Source organism: Schistocerca cancellata, chromosome 2 (assembly GCF_023864275.1).
Source record: "Schistocerca cancellata isolate TAMUIC-IGC-003103 chromosome 2, iqSchCanc2.1, whole genome shotgun sequence".
Taxonomy (NCBI): domain Eukaryota; kingdom Metazoa; phylum Arthropoda; class Insecta; order Orthoptera; family Acrididae; genus Schistocerca; species Schistocerca cancellata.
In genome coordinates, this window is record NC_064627.1 from 1,099,853,872 (window position 1) to 1,099,866,621 (window position 12,750).

Below are 12,750 nucleotides of genomic sequence, written 5' to 3' on the forward strand. Positions count from 1 at the left end.
AAAAACAATCACCTCCTTAGCAGCAGGCAGTGCGCGCCCAGCGGCAGCTCTACATGAAGGTACCAATAGCCCAGGAAGGCCGCCGACCGCGGGAATTCGCGCCGCCTCCATCCCGCCAGCCTACACGAGACTTCCAGAGCACCCTGGAAGACATCGAGGGACTGGAGTAACTGGCATGCGACGTGTCACAGGGCTCGTTGGTCTAGGGGTATGATTCCTGCTTAGGGTGCAGGAGGTCCCGGGTTCAAATACCGGTTGAACCCTAGCGTTTTGTGCAAACTGATCGCACGTCAGTGGCTGAGTCATCGCAAAAAGCTCGCCGCCAATATCAAATGAATTTCTTATTTGATGTGAGCAATTGACACTCTGGTCCGACGCGTGAAGGCAGTTACGAAGGTTTCGGGTACAGATGGTAGCAGATGCATGTTAGTAAGTCTCGCTTAAAGTGATGAAAAAGTGTTTCCGCCCTGGATCGAACCGGGGACCTTCTGCGTGTTAGGCAGACGTGATAACCGCTACACCACGGAAACTGCTTATGTGCACCTTACTTCATAGACAACTTGTAGTGATGTTGCCATCGTAACTAAAAAATTCAATAAATGTGGTACTTGCAAAACGAAGGGACATGCAGCAGATCCACACACGACGAGGCTCACTGGAGTACAATACGACATAGGCAGGAAAATACTGTTCCCGCCCGGGATCGAACCGGGGACCTTCTGCGTGTGAAGCAGACGTGATAACCGCTACACTACGGAAACGACGGACACGCTCAGTCCCTCCTTGTGCACTCGAATACGCCTCAGCCTTTCTCTCGTCCGCGCATGCACACACCATAGTTCTTTTGACAGCCTGAAACCCATCGCAGCCGAGGGCTCAAGAAGTCTTCGGGGTGCCCGAGAGGGTGTCTGCCGTAGCACCCCTAACGAGATAGCGGCGTTTCGCGCAGTCGTTATTGCAAGTCACATCAGCAAAAACAATCACCTCCTTAGCAGCAGGCAGTGCGCGCCCAGCGGCAGCTCTACATGAAGGTACCAATAGCCCAGGAAGGCCGCCGACCGCGGGAATTCGCGCCGCCTCCATCCCGCCAGCCTACACGAGACTTCCAGAGCACCCTGGAAGACATCGAGGGACTGGAGTAACTGGCATGCGACGTGTCACAGGGCTCGTTGGTCTAGGGGTATGATTCCTGCTTAGGGTGCAGGAGGTCCCGGGTTCAAATACCGGTCGAGCCCTAGCGTTTTGTGCAAACTGATCGCACGTCAGTGGCTGAGTCAGCGCAAAAAGCTCGCCGCCAATATCAAATGAATTTCTTATTTGATGTGAGCAATTGACACTCTGGTCCGACGCGTGAAGGCAGTTACGAAGGTTTCGGGTACAGATGGTAGCAGATGCATGTTAGTAAGTCTCGCTTAAAGTGATGAAAAAGTGTTTCCGCCCGGGATCGAACCGGGGAACTTCTGCGTGTTAGGCAGACGTGATAACCGCTACACCACGGAAACTGCTTATGTGCACCTTACTTCATAGACAACTTGTAGTGATGTTGCCATCGTAACTAAAAAATTCAATAAATGTGGTACTTGCAAAACGAAGGGACATGCAGCAGATCCACACACGACGAGGCTCACTGGAGTACAATACGACATAGGCAGGAAAATACTGTTCCCGCCCGGGATCGAACCGGGGACCTTCTGCGTGTGAAGCAGACGTGATAACCGCTACACTACGGAAACGACGGACACGCTCAGTCCCTCCTTGTGCACTCGAATACGCCTCAGCCTTTCTCTCGTCCGCGCATGCACACACCATAGTTCTTTTGACAGCCTGAAACCCATCGCAGCCGAGGGCTCAAGAAGTCTTCGGGGTGCCCGAGAGGGTGTCTGCCGTAGCACCCCTAACGAGATAGCGGCGTTTCGCGCAGTCGTTATTGCAAGTCACATCAGCAAAAACAATCACCTCCTTAGCAGCAGGCAGTGCGCGCCCAGCGGCAGCTCTACATGAAGGTACCAATAGCCCAGGAAGGCCGCCGACCGCGGGAATTCGCGCCGCCTCCATCCCGCCAGCCTACACGAGACTTCCAGAGCACCCTGGAAGACATCGAGGGACTGGAGTAACTGGCATGCGACGTGTCACACGGCTCGTTGGTCTAGGGGTATGATTCCTGCTTAGGGTGCAGGAGGTCCCGGGTTCAAATACCGGTCGAGCCCTAGCGTTTTGTGCAAACTGATCGCACGTCAGTGGCTGAGTCATCGCAAAAAGCTCGCCGCCAATATCAAATGAATTTCTTATTTGATGTGAGCAATTGACACTCTGGTCCGACGCGTGAAGGCAGTTACGAAGGTTTCGGGTACAGATGGTAGCAGATGCATGTTAGTAAGTCTCGCTTAAAGTGATGAAAAAGTGTTTCCGCCCGGGATCGAACCGGGGACCTTCTGCGTGTTAGGCAGACGTGATAACCGCTACACCACGGAAACTGCTTATGTGCACCTTACTTCATAGACAACTTGTAGTGATGTTGCCATCGTAACTAAAAAATTCAATAAATGTGGTACTTGCAAAACGAAGGGACATGCAGCAGATGCACACACGACGAGGCTCACTGGAGTACAATACGACATAGGCAGGAAAATACTGTTCCCGACCGGGATCGAACCGGGGACCTTCTGCGTGTGAAGCAGACGTGATAACCGCTACACTACGGAAACGACGGACACGCTCAGTCCATCCTTGTGCACTCGAATACGCCTCAGCCTTTCTCTCGTCCGCGCATGCACACACCATAGTTCTTTTGACAGCCTGAAACCCATCGCAGCCGAGGGCTCAAGAAGTCTTCAGGATGCCCGAGAGGGTGTCTGCCGTAGCACCCCTAACGAGATAGCGGCGTTTCGCGTAGTCGTTATTGCAAGTCACATCAGCAAAAACAATCACCTCCTTAGCAGCAGGCAGTGCGCGCCTAGCGGCAGCTCTACATGAAGGTACCAATAGCCCAGGAAGGCCGCCGACCGCGGGAATTCGCGCCGCCTCCATCCCGCCAGCCTACACGAGACTTCCAGAGCACCCTGGAAGACATCGAGGGACTGGAGTAACTGGCATGCGACGTGTCACAGGGCTCGTTGGTCTAGGGGTATGATTCCTGCTTAGGGTGCAGGAGGTCCCGGGTTCAAATCCCGGACGAGCCCTAGCGTTTTGTGCAAACTGATCGCACGTCAGTGGCTGAGTCAGCGCAAAAAGCTCGCCGCCAATATCAAATGAATTTCTTATTTGATGTGAGCAATTGACACTCTGGTCCGACGCGTGAAGGCAGTCACGAAGGTTTCGGGTACAGATGGTAGCAGATGCATGTTAGTAAGTCTCGCTTAAAGTGATGAAAAAGTGTTTCCGCCCGGGATCGAACCGGGGACCTTCTGCGTGTTAGGCAGACGTGATAACCGCTACACCACGGAAACTGCTTATGTGCACCTTACTTCATAGACAACTTGTAGTGATGTTGCCATCGTAACTAAAAAATTCAATAAATGTGGTACTTGCAAAACGAAGGGACATGCAGCAGATGCACACACGACGAGGCTCACTGGAGTACAATACGACATAGGCAGGAAAATACTGTTCCCGACCGGGATCGAACCGGGGACCTTCTGCGTGTGAAGCAGACGTGATAACCGCTACACTACGGAAACGACGGACACGCTCAGTCCATCCTTGTGCACTCGAATACGCCTCAGCCTTTCTCTCGTCCGCGCATGCACACACCATAGTTCTTTTGACAGCCTGAAACCCATTGCAGCCGAGGGCTCAAGAAGTCTTCGGGGTGCCCGAGAGGGTGTCTGCCGTAGCACCCCTAACGAGATAGCGGCGTTTCGCGCAGTCGTTATTGCAAGTCACATCTGCAAAAACAATCACCTCCTTAGCAGCTGGCAGTGCGCGCCCAGCGGCAGCTCTACATGAAGGTACCAATAGCCCAGGAAGGCCGCCGACCGCGGGAATTCGCGCCGCCTCCATCCCGCCAGCCTACACGAGACTTCCAGAGCACCCTGGAAGACATCGAGGGACTCGAGTAACTGGCATGCGACGTGTCACAGGGCTCGTTGGTCTAGGGGTATGATTCCTGCTTAGGGTGCAGGAGGTCCCGGGTTCAAATACCGGTCGAGCCCTAGCGTTTTGTGCAAACTGATCGCACGTCAGTGGCTGAGTCAGCGCAAAAAGCTCGCCGCCAATATCAAATGAATTTCTTATTTGATGTGAGCAATTGACACTCTGGTCCGACGCGTGAAGGCAGTTACGAAGGTTTCGGGTACAGATGGTAGCAGATGCATGTTAGTAAGTCTCGCTTAAAGTGATGAAAAAGTGTTTCCGCCCGGGATCGAACCGGGGAACTTCTGCGTGTTAGGCAGACGTGATAACCGCTACACCACGGAAACTGCTTATGTGCACCTTACTTCATAGACAACTTGTAGTGATGTTGCCATCGTAACTAAAAAATTCAATAAATGTGGTACTTGCAAAACGAAGGGACATGCAGCAGATCCACACACGACGAGGCTCACTGGAGTACAATACGACATAGGCAGGAAAATACTGTTCCCGCCCGGGATCGAACCGGGGACCTTCTGCGTGTGAAGCAGACGTGATAACCGCTACACTACGGAAACGACGGACACGCTCAGTCCCTCCTTGTGCACTCGAATACGCCTCAGCCTTTCTCTCGTCCGCGCATGCACACACCATAGTTCTTTTGACAGCCTGAAACCCATCGCAGCCGAGGGCTCAAGAAGTCTTCGGGGTGCCCGAGAGGGTGTCTGCCGTAGCACCCCTAACGAGATAGCGGCGTTTCGCGCAGTCGTTATTGCAAGTCACAGCAGCAAAAACAATCACCTCCTTAGCAGCAGGCAGTGCGCGCCCAGCGGCAGCTCTACATGAAGGTACCAATAGCCCAGGAAGGCCGCCGACCGCGGGAATTCGCGCCGCCTCCATCCCGCCAGCCTACACGAGACTTCCAGAGCACCCTGGAAGACATCGAGGGACTGGAGTAACTGGCATGCGACGTGTCACAGGGCTCGTTGGTCTAGGGGTATGATTCCTGCTTAGGGTGCAGGAGGTCCCGGGTTCAAATACCGGTTGAACCCTAGCGTTTTGTGCAAACTGATCGCACGTCAGTGGCTGAGTCATCGCAAAAAGCTCGCCGCCAATATCAAATGAATTTCTTATTTGATGTGAGCAATTGACACTCTGGTCCGACGCGTGAAGGCAGTTACGAAGGTTTCGGGTACAGATGGTAGCAGATGCATGTTAGTAAGTCTCGCTTAAAGTGATGAAAAAGTGTTTCCGCCCTGGATCGAACCGGGGACCTTCTGCGTGTTAGGCAGACGTGATAACCGCTACACCACGGAAACTGCTTATGTGCACCTTACTTCATAGACAACTTGTAGTGATGTTGCCATCGTAACTAAAAAATTCAATAAATGTGGTACTTGCAAAACGAAGGGACATGCAGCAGATCCACACACGACGAGGCTCACTGGAGTACAATACGACATAGGCAGGAAAATACTGTTCCCGCCCGGGATCGAACCGGGGACCTTCTGCGTGTGAAGCAGACGTGATAACCGCTACACTACGGAAACGACGGACACGCTCAGTCCCTCCTTGTGCACTCGAATACGCCTCAGCCTTTCTCTCGTCCGCGCATGCACACACCATAGTTCTTTTGACAGCCTGAAACCCATCGCAGCCGAGGGCTCAAGAAGTCTTCGGGGTGCCCGAGAGGGTGTCTGCCGTAGCACCCCTAACGAGATAGCGGCGTTTCGCGCAGTCGTTATTGCAAGTCACATCAGCAAAAACAATCACCTCCTTAGCAGCAGGCAGTGCGCGCCCAGCGGCAGCTCTACATGAAGGTACCAATAGCCCAGGAAGGCCGCCGACCGCGGGAATTCGCGCCGCCTCCATCCCGCCAGCCTACACGAGACTTCCAGAGCACCCTGGAAGACATCGAGGGACTGGAGTAACTGGCATGCGACGTGTCACAGGGCTCGTTGGTCTAGGGGTATGATTCCTGCTTAGGGTGCAGGAGGTCCCGGGTTCAAATACCGGTCGAGCCCTAGCGTTTTGTGCAAACTGATCGCACGTCAGTGGCTGAGTCAGCGCAAAAAGCTCGCCGCCAATATCAAATGAATTTCTTATTTGATGTGAGCAATTGACACTCTGGTCCGACGCGTGAAGGCAGTTACGAAGGTTTCGGGTACAGATGGTAGCAGATGCATGTTAGTAAGTCTCGCTTAAAGTGATGAAAAAGTGTTTCCGCCCGGGATCGAACCGGGGAACTTCTGCGTGTTAGGCAGACGTGATAACCGCTACACCACGGAAACTGCTTATGTGCACCTTACTTCATAGACAACTTGTAGTGATGTTGCCATCGTAACTAAAAAATTCAATAAATGTGGTACTTGCAAAACGAAGGGACATGCAGCAGATCCACACACGACGAGGCTCACTGGAGTACAATACGACATAGGCAGGAAAATACTGTTCCCGCCCGGGATCGAACCGGGGACCTTCTGCGTGTGAAGCAGACGTGATAACCGCTACACTACGGAAACGACGGACACGCTCAGTCCCTCCTTGTGCACTCGAATACGCCTCAGCCTTTCTCTCGTCCGCGCATGCACACACCATAGTTCTTTTGACAGCCTGAAACCCATCGCAGCCGAGGGCTCAAGAAGTCTTCGGGGTGCCCGAGAGGGTGTCTGCCGTAGCACCCCTAACGAGATAGCGGCGTTTCGCGCAGTCGTTATTGCAAGTCACAGCAGCAAAAACAATCACCTCCTTAGCAGCAGGCAGTGCGCGCCCAGCGGCAGCTCTACATGAAGGTACCAATAGCCCAGGAAGGCCGCCGACCGCGGGAATTCGCGCCGCCTCCATCCCGCCAGCCTACACGAGACTTCCAGAGCACCCTGGAAGACATCGAGGGACTGGAGTAACTGGCATGCGACGTGTCACAGGGCTCGTTGGTCTAGGGGTATGATTCCTGCTTAGGGTGCAGGAGGGCCCGGGTTCAAATACCGGTCGAACCCTAGCGTTTTGTGCAAACTGATCGCACGTCAGTGGCTGAGTCATCGCAAAAAGCTCGCCGCCAATATCAAATGAATTTCTTATTTGATGTGAGCAATTGACACTCTGGTCCGACGCGTGAAGGCAGTTACGAAGGTTTCGGGTACAGATGGTAGCAGATGCATGTTAGTAAGTCTCGCTTAAAGTGATGAAAAAGTGTTTCCGCCCTGGATCGAACCGGGGACCTTCTGCGTGTTAGGCAGACGTGATAACCGCTACACCACGGAAACTGCTTATGTGCACCTTACTTCATAGACAACTTGTAGTGATGTTGCCATCGTAACTAAAAAATTCAATAAATGTGGTACTTGCAAAACGAAGGGACATGCAGCAGATCCACACACGACGAGGCTCACTGGAGTACAATACGACATGGGCAGGAAAATACTGTTCCCGCCCGGGATCGAACCGGGGACCTTCTGCGTGTGAAGCAGACGTGATAACCGCTACACTACGGAAACGACGGACACGCTCAGTCCCTCCTTGTGCACTCGAATACGCCTCAGCCTTTCTCTCGTCCGCGCATGCACACACCATAGTTCTTTTGACAGCCTGAAACCCATCGCAGCCGAGGGCTCAAGAAGTCTTCGGGGTGCCCGAGAGGGTGTCTGCCGTAGCACCCCTAACGAGATAGCGGCGTTTCGCGCAGTCGTTATTGCAAGTCACATCAGCAAAAACAATCACCTCCTTAGCAGCAGGCAGTGCGCGCCCAGCGGCAGCTCTACATGAAGGTACCAATAGCCCAGGAAGGCCGCCGACCGCGGGAATTCGCGCCGCCTCCATCCCGCCAGCCTACACGAGACTTCCAGAGCACCCTGGAAGACATCGAGGGACTGGAGTAACTGGCATGCGACGTGTCACAGGGCTCGTTGGTCTAGGGGTATGATTCCTGCTTAGGGTGCAGGAGGTCCCGGGTTCAAATACCGGTCGAGCCCTAGCGTTTTGTGCAAACTGATCGCACGTCAGTGGCTGAGTCAGCGCAAAAAGCTCGCCGCCAATATCAAATGAATTTCTTATTTGATGTGAGCAATTGACACTCTGGTCCGACGCGTGAAGGCAGTTACGAAGGTTTCGGGTACAGATGGTAGCAGATGCATGTTAGTAAGTCTCGCTTAAAGTGATGAAAAAGTGTTTCCGCCCGGGATCGAACCGGGGAACTTCTGCGTGTTAGGCAGACGTGATAACCGCTACACCACGGAAACTGCTTATGTGCACCTTACTTCATAGACAACTTGTAGTGATGTTGCCATCGTAACTAAAAAATTCAATAAATGTGGTACTTGCAAAACGAAGGGACATGCAGCAGATGCACACACGACGAGGCTCACTGGAGTACAATACGACATAGGCAGGAAAATACTGTTCCCGCCCGGGATCGAACCGGGGACCTTCTGCGTGTGAAGCAGACGTGATAACCGCTACACTACGGAAACGACGGACACGCTCAGTCCCTCCTTGTGCACTCGAATACGCCTCAGCCTTTCTCTCGTCCGCGCATGCACACACCATAGTTCTTTTGACAGCCTGAAACCCATCGCAGCCGAAGGCTCAAGAAGTCTTCGGGGTGCCCGAGAGGGTGTCTGCCGTAGCACCCCTAACGAGATAGCGGCGTTTCGCGCAGTCGTTATTGCAAGTCACATCAGCAAAAACAATCACCTCCTTAGCAGCAGGCAGTGCGCGCCTAGCGGCAGCTCTACATGAAGGTACCAATAGCCCAGGAAGGCCGCCGACCGCGGGAATTCGCGCCGCCTCCATCCCGCCAGCCTACACGAGACTTCCAGAGCACCCTGGAAGACATCGAGGGACTGGAGTAACTGGCATGCGACGTGTCACAGGGCTCGTTGGTCTAGGGGTATGATTCCTGCTTAGGGTGCAGGAGGTCCCGGGTTCAAATCCCGGACGAGCCCTAGCGTTTTGTGCAAACTGATCGCACGTCAGTGGCTGAGTCAGCGCAAAAAGCTCGCCGCCAATATCAAATGAATTTCTTATTTGATGTGAGCAATTGACACTCTGGTCCGACGCGTGAAGGCAGTTACGAAGGTTTCGGGTACAGATGGTAGCAGATGCATGTTAGTAAGTCTCGCTTAAAGTGATGAAAAAGTGTTTCAGCCCGGGATCGAACCGGGGACCTTCTGCGTGTTAGGCAGACGTGATAACCGCTACACCACGGAAACTGCTTATGTGCACCTTACTTCATAGACAACTTGTAGTGATGTTGCCATCGTAACTAAAAAATTCAATAAATGTGGTACTTGCAAAACGAAGGGACATGCAGCAGATGCACACACGACGAGGCTCACTGGAGTACAATACGACATAGGCAGGAAAATACTGTTCCCGACCGGGATCGAACCGGGGACCTTCTGCGTGTGAAGCAGACGTGATAACCGCTACACTACGGAAACGACGGACACGCTCAGTCCATCCTTGTGCACTCGAATACGCCTCAGCCTTTCTCTCGTCCGCGCATGCACACACCATATTTCTTTTGACAGCCTGAAACCCATTGCAGCCGAGGGCTCAAGAAGTCTTCGGGGTGCCCGAGAGGGTGTCTGCCGTAGCACCCCTAACGAGATAGCGGCGTTTCGCGCAGTCGTTATTGCAAGTCACATCAGCAAAAACAATCACCTCCTTAGCAGCAGGCAGTGCGCGCCTAGCGGCAGCTCTACATGAAGGTACCAATAGCCCAGGAAGGCCGCCGACCGCGGGAATTCGCGCCGCCTCCATCCCGCCAGCCTACACGAGACTTCCAGAGCACCCTGGAAGACATCGAGGGACTGGAGTAACTGGCATGCGACGTGTCACAGGGCTCGTTGGTCTAGGGGTATGATTCCTGCTTAGGGTGCAGGAGGTCCCGGGTTCAAATACCGGTCGAGCCCTAGCGTTTTGTGCAAACTGATCGCACGTCAGTGGCTGAGTCAGCGCAAAAAGCTCGCCGCCAATATCAAATGAATTTCTTATTTGATGTGAGCAATTGACACTCTGGTCCGACGCGTGAAGGCAGTTACGAAGGTTTCGGGTACAGATGGTAGCAGATGCATGTTAGTAAGTCTCGCTTAAAGTGATGAAAAAGTGTTTCCGCCCGGGATCGAACCGGGGACCTTCTGCGTGTTAGGCAGACGTGATAACCGCTACACCACGGAAACTGCTTATGTGCACCTTACTTCATAGACAACTTGTAGTGATGTTGCCATCGTAACTAAAAAATTCAATAAATGTGGTACTTGCAAAACGAAGGGACATGCAGCAGATGCACACACGACGAGGCTCACTGGAGTACAATACGACATAGGCAGGAAAATACTGTTCCCGCCCGGGATCGAACCGGGGACCTTCTGCGTGTGAAGCAGACGTGATAACCGCTACACTACGGAAACGACGGACACGCTCAGTCCCTCCTTGTGCACTCGAATACGCCTCAGCCTTTCTCTCGTCCGCGCATGCACACACCATAGTTCTTTTGACAGCCTGAAACCCATCGCAGCCGAGGGCTCAAGAAGTCTTCGGGGTGCCCGAGAGGGTGTCTGCCGTAGCACCCCTAACGAGATAGCGGCGTTTCGCGCAGTCGTTATTGCAAGTCACATCAGCAAAAACAATCACCTCCTTAGCAGCAGGCAGTGCGCGCCTAGCGGCAGCTCTACATGAAGGTACCAATAGCCCAGGAAGGCCGCCGACCGCGGGAATTCGCGCCGCCTCCATCCCGCCAGCCTACACGAGACTTCCAGAGCACCCTGGAAGACATCGAGGGACTGGAGTAACTGGCATGCGACGTGTCACAGGGCTCGTTGGTCTAGGGGTATGATTCCTGCTTAGGGTGCAGGAGGTCCCGGGTTCAAATCCCGGACGAGCCCTAGCGTTTTGTGCAAACTGATCGCACGTCAGTGGCTGAGTCAGCGCAAAAAGCTCGCCGCCAATATCAAATGAATTTCTTATTTGATGTGAGCAATTGACACTCTGGTCCGACGCGTGAAGGCAGTTACGAAGGTTTCGGGTACAGATGGTAGCAGATGCATGTTAGTAAGTCTCGCTTAAAGTGATGAAAAAGTGTTTCCGCCCGGGATCGAACCGGGGACCTTCTGCGTGTTAGGCAGACGTGATAACCGCTACACCACGGAAACTGCTTATGTGCACCTTACTTCATAGACAACTTGTAGTGATGTTGCCATCGTAACTAAAAAATTCAATAAATGTGGTACTTGCAAAACGAAGGGACATGCAGCAGATGCACACACGACGAGGCTCACTGGAGTACAATACGACATAGGCAGGAAAATACTGTTCCCGCCCGGGATCGAACCGGGGACCTTCTGCGTGTGAAGCAGACGTGATAACCGCTACACTACGGAAACGACGGACACGCTCAGTCCCTCCTTGTGCACTCGAATACGCCTCAGCCTTTCTCTCGTCCGCGCATGCACACACCATAGTTCTTTTGACAGCCTGAAACCCATCGCAGCCGAGGGCTCAAGAAGTCTTCGGGGTGCCCGAGAGGGTGTCTGCCGTAGCACCCCTAACGAGATAGCGGCGTTTCGCGCAGTCGTTATTGCAAGTCACATCAGCAAAAACAATCACCTCCTTAGCAGCAGGCAGTGCGCGCCTAGCGGCAGCTCTACATGAAGGTACCAATAGCCCAGGAAGGCCGCCGACCGCGGGAATTCGCGCCGCCTCCATCCCGCCAGCCTACACGAGACTTCCAGAGCACCCTGGAAGACATCGAGGGACTGGAGTAACTGGCATGCGACGTGTCACAGGGCTCGTTGGTCTAGGGGTATGATTCCTGCTTAGGGTGCAGGAGGTCCCGGGTTCAAATCCCGGACGAGCCCTAGCGTTTTGTGCAAACTGATCGCACGTCAGTGGCTGAGTCAGCGCAAAAAGCTCGCCGCCAATATCAAATGAATTTCTTATTTGATGTGAGCAATTGACACTCTGGTCCGACGCGTGAAGGCAGTTACGAAGGTTTCGGGTACAGATGGTAGCAGATGCATGTTAGTAAGTCTCGCTTAAAGTGATGAAAAAGTGTTTCCGCCCGGGATCGAACCGGGGACCTTCTGCGTGTTAGGCAGACGTGATAACCGCTACACCACGGAAACTGCTTATGTGCACCTTACTTCATAGACAACTTGTAGTGATGTTGCCATCGTAACTAAAAAATTCAATAAATGTGGTACTTGCAAAACGAAGGGACATGCAGCAGATGCACACACGACGAGGCTCACTGGAGTACAATACGACATAGGCAGGAAAATACTGTTCCCGACCGGGATCGAACCGGGGACCTTCTGCGTGTGAAGCAGACGTGATAACCGCTACACTACGGAAACGACGGACACGCTCAGTCCATCCTTGTGCACTCGAATACGCCTCAGCCTTTCTCTCGTCCGCGCATGCACACACCATAGTTCTTTTGACAGCCTGAAACCCATTGCAGCCGAGGGCTCAAGAAGTCTTCGGGGTGCCCGAGAGGGTGTCTGCCGTAGCACCCCTAACGAGATAGCGGCGTTTCGCGCAGTCGTTATTGCAAGTCACATCAGCAAAAACAATCACCTCCTTAGCAGCAGGCAGTGCGCGCCTAGCGGCAGCTCTACATGAAGGTACCAATAGCCCAGGAAGGCCGCCGACCGCGGGAATTCGCGCCGCCTCCATCCC

General features: G+C 53.4%; 30 non-coding genes across 30 annotated transcripts; 4 read left to right on the forward strand and 26 right to left on the reverse strand.

The window, feature by feature from the left end:
• Positions 1-457: 457 nt before the first annotated feature.
• Trnav-aac (transfer RNA valine (anticodon AAC)) lies at positions 458-530 on the reverse strand. Its single transcript has one exon. It is a non-coding gene; the product is annotated as a tRNA-Val (tRNA).
• Positions 531-688: 158 nt separating this feature from the next.
• On the reverse strand, positions 689-761 carry Trnav-cac (transfer RNA valine (anticodon CAC)). Its single transcript has one exon. It is a non-coding gene; the product is annotated as a tRNA-Val (tRNA).
• A 668-nt stretch (positions 762-1,429) lies between these two features.
• Trnav-aac (transfer RNA valine (anticodon AAC)) lies at positions 1,430-1,502 on the reverse strand. Its single transcript has one exon. It is a non-coding gene; the product is annotated as a tRNA-Val (tRNA).
• Positions 1,503-1,660: 158 nt separating this feature from the next.
• On the reverse strand, positions 1,661-1,733 carry Trnav-cac (transfer RNA valine (anticodon CAC)). The gene has a single exon. It is a non-coding gene; the product is annotated as a tRNA-Val (tRNA).
• Positions 1,734-2,401: 668 nt separating this feature from the next.
• On the reverse strand, positions 2,402-2,474 carry Trnav-aac (transfer RNA valine (anticodon AAC)). The gene has a single exon. It is a non-coding gene; the product is annotated as a tRNA-Val (tRNA).
• A 158-nt stretch (positions 2,475-2,632) lies between these two features.
• Trnav-cac (transfer RNA valine (anticodon CAC)) lies at positions 2,633-2,705 on the reverse strand. The gene has a single exon. It is a non-coding gene; the product is annotated as a tRNA-Val (tRNA).
• A 402-nt stretch (positions 2,706-3,107) lies between these two features.
• Trnap-agg (transfer RNA proline (anticodon AGG)) lies at positions 3,108-3,179 on the forward strand. Its single transcript has one exon. It is a non-coding gene; the product is annotated as a tRNA-Pro (tRNA).
• Positions 3,180-3,373: 194 nt separating this feature from the next.
• Trnav-aac (transfer RNA valine (anticodon AAC)) lies at positions 3,374-3,446 on the reverse strand. Its single transcript has one exon. It is a non-coding gene; the product is annotated as a tRNA-Val (tRNA).
• A 158-nt stretch (positions 3,447-3,604) lies between these two features.
• Trnav-cac (transfer RNA valine (anticodon CAC)) lies at positions 3,605-3,677 on the reverse strand. The gene has a single exon. It is a non-coding gene; the product is annotated as a tRNA-Val (tRNA).
• A 668-nt stretch (positions 3,678-4,345) lies between these two features.
• Positions 4,346-4,418, reverse strand: Trnav-aac (transfer RNA valine (anticodon AAC)). Its single transcript has one exon. It is a non-coding gene; the product is annotated as a tRNA-Val (tRNA).
• A 158-nt stretch (positions 4,419-4,576) lies between these two features.
• On the reverse strand, positions 4,577-4,649 carry Trnav-cac (transfer RNA valine (anticodon CAC)). Its single transcript has one exon. It is a non-coding gene; the product is annotated as a tRNA-Val (tRNA).
• A 668-nt stretch (positions 4,650-5,317) lies between these two features.
• On the reverse strand, positions 5,318-5,390 carry Trnav-aac (transfer RNA valine (anticodon AAC)). The gene has a single exon. It is a non-coding gene; the product is annotated as a tRNA-Val (tRNA).
• A 158-nt stretch (positions 5,391-5,548) lies between these two features.
• On the reverse strand, positions 5,549-5,621 carry Trnav-cac (transfer RNA valine (anticodon CAC)). Its single transcript has one exon. It is a non-coding gene; the product is annotated as a tRNA-Val (tRNA).
• A 668-nt stretch (positions 5,622-6,289) lies between these two features.
• On the reverse strand, positions 6,290-6,362 carry Trnav-aac (transfer RNA valine (anticodon AAC)). Its single transcript has one exon. It is a non-coding gene; the product is annotated as a tRNA-Val (tRNA).
• Positions 6,363-6,520: 158 nt separating this feature from the next.
• Positions 6,521-6,593, reverse strand: Trnav-cac (transfer RNA valine (anticodon CAC)). The gene has a single exon. It is a non-coding gene; the product is annotated as a tRNA-Val (tRNA).
• Positions 6,594-7,261: 668 nt separating this feature from the next.
• Positions 7,262-7,334, reverse strand: Trnav-aac (transfer RNA valine (anticodon AAC)). Its single transcript has one exon. It is a non-coding gene; the product is annotated as a tRNA-Val (tRNA).
• A 158-nt stretch (positions 7,335-7,492) lies between these two features.
• On the reverse strand, positions 7,493-7,565 carry Trnav-cac (transfer RNA valine (anticodon CAC)). Its single transcript has one exon. It is a non-coding gene; the product is annotated as a tRNA-Val (tRNA).
• A 668-nt stretch (positions 7,566-8,233) lies between these two features.
• Trnav-aac (transfer RNA valine (anticodon AAC)) lies at positions 8,234-8,306 on the reverse strand. The gene has a single exon. It is a non-coding gene; the product is annotated as a tRNA-Val (tRNA).
• A 158-nt stretch (positions 8,307-8,464) lies between these two features.
• On the reverse strand, positions 8,465-8,537 carry Trnav-cac (transfer RNA valine (anticodon CAC)). Its single transcript has one exon. It is a non-coding gene; the product is annotated as a tRNA-Val (tRNA).
• Positions 8,538-8,939: 402 nt separating this feature from the next.
• On the forward strand, positions 8,940-9,011 carry Trnap-agg (transfer RNA proline (anticodon AGG)). Its single transcript has one exon. It is a non-coding gene; the product is annotated as a tRNA-Pro (tRNA).
• A 194-nt stretch (positions 9,012-9,205) lies between these two features.
• Trnav-aac (transfer RNA valine (anticodon AAC)) lies at positions 9,206-9,278 on the reverse strand. Its single transcript has one exon. It is a non-coding gene; the product is annotated as a tRNA-Val (tRNA).
• A 158-nt stretch (positions 9,279-9,436) lies between these two features.
• Positions 9,437-9,509, reverse strand: Trnav-cac (transfer RNA valine (anticodon CAC)). The gene has a single exon. It is a non-coding gene; the product is annotated as a tRNA-Val (tRNA).
• Positions 9,510-10,177: 668 nt separating this feature from the next.
• Trnav-aac (transfer RNA valine (anticodon AAC)) lies at positions 10,178-10,250 on the reverse strand. Its single transcript has one exon. It is a non-coding gene; the product is annotated as a tRNA-Val (tRNA).
• A 158-nt stretch (positions 10,251-10,408) lies between these two features.
• On the reverse strand, positions 10,409-10,481 carry Trnav-cac (transfer RNA valine (anticodon CAC)). The gene has a single exon. It is a non-coding gene; the product is annotated as a tRNA-Val (tRNA).
• A 402-nt stretch (positions 10,482-10,883) lies between these two features.
• On the forward strand, positions 10,884-10,955 carry Trnap-agg (transfer RNA proline (anticodon AGG)). Its single transcript has one exon. It is a non-coding gene; the product is annotated as a tRNA-Pro (tRNA).
• A 194-nt stretch (positions 10,956-11,149) lies between these two features.
• Positions 11,150-11,222, reverse strand: Trnav-aac (transfer RNA valine (anticodon AAC)). Its single transcript has one exon. It is a non-coding gene; the product is annotated as a tRNA-Val (tRNA).
• Positions 11,223-11,380: 158 nt separating this feature from the next.
• Positions 11,381-11,453, reverse strand: Trnav-cac (transfer RNA valine (anticodon CAC)). The gene has a single exon. It is a non-coding gene; the product is annotated as a tRNA-Val (tRNA).
• A 402-nt stretch (positions 11,454-11,855) lies between these two features.
• Positions 11,856-11,927, forward strand: Trnap-agg (transfer RNA proline (anticodon AGG)). The gene has a single exon. It is a non-coding gene; the product is annotated as a tRNA-Pro (tRNA).
• A 194-nt stretch (positions 11,928-12,121) lies between these two features.
• Positions 12,122-12,194, reverse strand: Trnav-aac (transfer RNA valine (anticodon AAC)). Its single transcript has one exon. It is a non-coding gene; the product is annotated as a tRNA-Val (tRNA).
• Positions 12,195-12,352: 158 nt separating this feature from the next.
• Trnav-cac (transfer RNA valine (anticodon CAC)) lies at positions 12,353-12,425 on the reverse strand. The gene has a single exon. It is a non-coding gene; the product is annotated as a tRNA-Val (tRNA).
• Positions 12,426-12,750: the final 325 nt, after the last annotated feature.